Source organism: Natator depressus, chromosome 27, assembly GCF_965152275.1.
Source record: "Natator depressus isolate rNatDep1 chromosome 27, rNatDep2.hap1, whole genome shotgun sequence".
NCBI lineage: Eukaryota > Metazoa > Chordata > Testudines > Cheloniidae > Natator > Natator depressus.
Window position 1 is genome coordinate 11,232,457 of NC_134260.1, and position 5,501 is coordinate 11,237,957.

Genomic DNA, 5,501 nt, shown 5'->3' on the forward strand with positions numbered 1-5,501 from the left:
TGGTTTAGCCCAGGAAGGGAAGAATCCCATGTCTGGTGAAACTGAGAGGAAGGGGAGCCTCTGGTCCTCCAAACAACGCCATGGATTTCTAGTCCGGCTGTACTTCAGGGTGAGTCACCGAAGCTGCTATTGCCCGACAGCCGGGGGACTAATGACCGAGCCAGCTCATGCATGGCAAGCACCCACAGCAACATCCTCAGTCAGGGAGCTGAGTCTAGCAGTAACGCGAAGGAGGCGGTTTTACACCGAGGCCACATGCATCACAGGGAATGTCCGTTGGCCCCTGGCCCATTCAGCCGGTTTTATATACAGCTGGTGAGTAGAGCGAAGCTTAAGATAGTCAAAAGGGAGGAAATAAAAGAGTAGGGCCGGGAGTCTATCCTGGGCCTATCCTCAGCTTTGCCGCTGGCGTAATGGATAAGTCACTGTGCCTCTCTCCGCCTCAGGCTCTCCATCTGTAAAACAGGGTCTGGCTACTCTTTGCTGCAGTGTTAACGCAGGTTTTAGCCCTAACCACCTTACCGTACACACACACACACACTCAGCTGAATAGGGAGGTGCTCTGAACCCAGGCTGGCTTGCCCGGCTGGGAGTATAGGTCAGAGCTCAGGTTCTGTTTTAACTCAGGCTGTCACCCATCTCAGTGTGGACACGGCCTATAACCCCAGTTTACTTATCTCGGGTGCTCGTAGCCTTCCGGAGCCTTCGCACAATTCCCTCAGGGCTGTATTCTGCACCAGAAGGCTCCCACCAGTTCCTAGACCCCACTTTGGTGATTCAGCCCCATTTTCCACAAGGCCTGCTGCATATCCACACAGCCCATGAGCAGCGGGGCCACCTGGGAGACCCTCATCCCAGCATGCTGACCCAAAGTGCTCACCCTAGAACAGAGCAGCACTAAGACCCATGGGATTTGCCTGGGCTAACCTAGTGCCCAGACCCAGGTTAACTCTGTAGTGATGACATATGCTCAGGGATGATCCTTGCTCAAGATGTGAGGGGGCAGAGTTCATTAATGCCTGTAAAGTGCTTTGAGATCATCAGATGGGGACGGGGCCCCAGGCATGGGCAGAAGGTTGTGCAGAATTCACAGCTACACTGGCTAAGACCACTTACTATTTGCTCCTCAACTCACGAAACGGCTGTGAGGGGTTATTCAGACACAAGGAGTGGATCCCCTCTCCCGGTAAACCCCCATCACTGGGGTCCCTCCGCTAGCAAGGCAAAAGGCTCAAGGTGAAACTCACCTCAAACTGCACGGTTTGGGTTGAAATCACAACGCCAATAACTTGCACGTTGGTTCCACCCAAAATGGTAACCTGGCCCCAGCTCCTGGGTTTGACCGAAGGGTGGCCTGGCTCTGTCTAAGCATGGGCATTAGGGCATGTGTGAAAAACGCCAACCCTTCGGCATGCACGGCTGGAGTTTTATGAAACTCAGCGTTATGCACAGCTTGGCCTTCCCTAAGGGTGTGCTCCTTCAGGGCGGCCAAGGAGCGCGGGGGTAAGGAGCCAGGTACAAATCCGTCCCCCTGGCAGAGATCAAAGCACTGGAGCCTAGTGTAAAATCAGGCTTGAGGAGAGAACTGAGATCGCAGCGTCGGCTCCGATTGGTCTGACGGCTGCTGGGGCTGTTCTCTGGAGGTGGATGCAGGCTCCCGCTCTTTATTGCCATACATGGTGTGCTCGGCCTCCGTGGTACAACGGGCTTGTATCATCCAGTGTTCATAAACGGACTAGCTGAACTAGGGAAGGAAATCCTGGAATCCCCCTCCAGATAAACAGCTGACCTTTAGAACAACACTCAACCCAGTTGCAGGTACTCTGGGGACGTGATACTTCCATCGGGGTGATTGCTCTACCAGGGGGAGGAGTTTGAGCAAGAACTGGGAGTGCCAGGCCTCCTTGGTTCTAGTCCTAACTCCGGAAGCACGGTTCAGTGGTTAGAGCAGACGTCTGCGGGCCGGGAGTGCTAGGTTTTCCTGCCAACTCTAGCTCACCGCGTGACCTTGAATGAGTCACTTAACCACTCTGTGCCTCGGTTGCCCTATCTGTAAAAGGGGCGAGCTTCATTGTGAAGCTGAACGTTGGCACAGCTTTGAGAGGCCCAGCTGAGAGGAGGCAGAGCAGTGGAGTGGAGAAGGCAGCCGGCGTACATGGCATGAAAGCAAGGTTCTGTTCTTGGCTCCGGCACTGCTCTGATGTGTAACCGTGAGAAAGTCCCTTTCCTGCCACCTTTTTGGCTATGCTCTTAAATTACATGGCCTGAAATTCAGTGGGATTTGGCTGCTGCTTTGACAGTCCAGCACCATAGATTGCAAGCTCCAGGGAGCAGGGACTGTCTCTTCCTAGCTGGTTGTAGAGTGCCCAAGCACACGGGGGCCCTGATCGCAGGTGAGGCCCTTACATGCTCCTGAAGTTCAAATAAAGTTCTGACAGGAGTGAAAATGCTGGTAAGACACTTGGAGCTGTGTCTACACTCACACCCACCTTTGAAGAAGGTGCAACAATGAGGAAGCAAATGTAGGCATAGCCGGAAATGCAGCCACCTCTGGGGTGGAATGTACCAATAGTTCAACAAGGCAAAGGGATATTGCCTGAGTTTAGGACAGGAAGTGAAGGAGGATACCAGAGCTGATTGAGAATGTGCGGGGGATGTAATTACCCCAAACTGGACCAGAGCAGGACTCCAGCACTGAACCTCACACTGATGAAAAGATCCAGGGAATTTTTAAGAACCACATCGGAGGCAGAGCTCCCGTTTGCGTCTCATTGAAAGGATAGTGCCACCCGTAACTGTTACCCCTTGTGCAATGGCAGGGCGGAGGCAGAGGAAAATAGCACCACTGACTGACCTACCCACACTACTTCCTGCAACACCTTGTGGGTCCTCAGGGCTTGGGTACCCCACCCTACCTAAAGCAGAATTAGCACGCAAGTGTAGACAGGCCTTTGGAGTCAGCTCAGCCCTGTAACAAACAGGATCAGCAGTACAGTGGGGTCAAGCTGTGCCCTTTGGGATTTTATACACACACTTCCCCACACGCTGAAAGGAGAACCGAGCAGGTTTGTCCTTTCCCCTCTGAAGGGATTTAAACAGCAGCAGTTGGGTAGATGGTCACCTTTTTCCTTCCCTCTCACTTGCCCTTAATGTAGCGGCCCAAAGTCTTTTACCTCCAGTGCAGGGAGAGGAGGCATTTCCGTGGCAGTCCAGGTAAAACGCTGCATCAGCAGCTACCATAGTCCGCTCCAGACTCCCATTTCTACCGTGGACGGTCGATCGATTGCACGCTTCTCTTGAATGGACAGATCCTTTCCCACTCTGGCTTCAGCCGAACCCAGCACTAGGAACACAGCCCTGTTCCAGGTAAGGGAAAACATCCGTTCGGAGCCAAGCCGCTGCCAATCACTCTGCCTAAGGCTGCGTCTAGTGCCTAAGCAGCGTTGCACTGCTTTATGGTCCTTTGCACACTCGGCGCAGAACTAGGCTAGCTCCCGCATGCTTGTGGCTAGAGGAGCTGCAGAATGCTTTCCTCTTGACTAGCCCCGTAGCCTCGTGTCAAGGGAAACGTGCGAGAATCAAGCTAGCCACAACCCTGCCTTTACCCATCACTCGAATGGTTCTGAGTCTGGGGGGTGCAAGGAATAAATCGGGGTAGCTAACACATTCCCCACTTTCCACAGAGTTCGGTGGGGTTTTTTCCCGCATGGGCTAAGGCAGATTTTGTTATCTCGTGAAGAGTCCCTCAGATTAAGAGAGGAGCGGAAGGATATTCAGCATGTAAGGATTACCTGGCTGACTACAGGCAAGAGAGAGCAGAGGGACCTCACAGCATCATCTTAGCAGGGGTGGTGGAACAATTTGTATAGTGGGGGTGGTGAGAGCTATTGAACCAAACTGTAAGCCTGGTCTATGATGGAACACACTTCAAGCCAGGGCGTGCAGCAGCCCCCCCAGCACCTCTGCATCTTATGACCCAGTAAAGACGTAAGCCAAAACAGGGCCATGTAATTAAGTGATTTGGGGCAGTGACTGAAGAATGCTAAGAGGTTTGGCTCCTCATTGCTCAGCCTTAAAGCTTTTTGAACCCCCCTCAAACTCACAGGTTCACCAACTGCTCTTCACCCAGACGACAGTTTATTCACTGTTGTACCTTAATTAGCCCTGTGATAGTAAGAAATAAAGAACATGTTCTTAATGCAGTTCTGGTTTGGAAAAAGAAAGGGCCCTGGCCTGTAGGGATGGGAAGACTTCACCTCTTTCCAGATGCTGCAACCCAGACTCTGCCAGAGAGAACGTTCCTGTCTTTGGAAGCTGAGTTTTTTGGGAGAGTGGGACAGGGTGTGAAAATTTTATGTCCAGCTTAATTCCACACAAGCCTGGCAGGATCATACTTCCCCCTCTGCACCCAACTCTGAGACCAAATATTCTCTCTCGTCCCCTGGGAACGAGGTTTCAAGCATCAGCGGTGGCTGTATGCAGGAAGGCCTCTCTCTCTCTCTCTCTCTATATATATATATTTAAAAAAATAAAACATCTGAAGTTTTCTAAATTGCTTCCCAGAGTTGGCATTTGTGATTAGATAGAAAATGGATCTGACTCGCGTCAAGTCAGAACAGCCTATGATGTGTTCGTGTCCAGAGGAAGTGCTGATCCAGGTAGGAACACCCAGTGGGTGTTACTTTTATCCTTTGCCCGAACCCGAAACGTTTGGGAAGGTAACATTCTGCGTAAGATGGAGAGCCTGGGACATTGCTCAAAAGTAGTAAAGCTCCTTGTCAAAAGGCTAGAACAAGCTTCCTGCTGCGTACCAGCCATGATGAGGACTCCCAGGAGCTCAGCCCCACTGCTTCGGCTAACAAGCAGTTATTTTCTAGAATGCAGATACTTGCCCACTCCAAATTGGCTTGATCCACTTCACACAGACTAGCAAACTGTCAGGGGACTGTAATTCCCAATCACAACCAAGACTGGCTGCATTTGAATCAGGGTCCTAGAGGCTAAAATGAAGGATATAATTAGCATCCTTTCCCAGACAGGACCAACTAGAAATTAGCATTTACAGTTTGAGCCCTGCTCATATCTGTCTGCTTCAGGTGAGCTAGCAGAATTGATAGGACAGGACGTACTGAGTAGAAAACCCTAAATGGATAAGTAAACAAAAATTCAAGTCAAATGTAACCTCTAAATTGTTGTAAAAAGTTCACATAAAACTTAACCAATATAAGTATTTCAATGACATTTTTAAAATTCCAGTGGAGAGTCTAAACCAGAATCTTCCTCTACAGCATTTGCAGTCCAGACATGGAAGTGCTGGTGGAGGAGAACTTGAAAAGGAAATTGAGGAGGACTGTAGGTAAAGTGAAACTAGGCTACTTTCATGGTCCAAGCTGCGAAAATGGCAAAACCAAACAAACCATAGGAAGTGAAGAGTTTGAGGTCTGTATTTTTTAAAAGCTGAGTTTTAATGATCTAAGTTGGGGTTTGTAGCATAAGCAAGG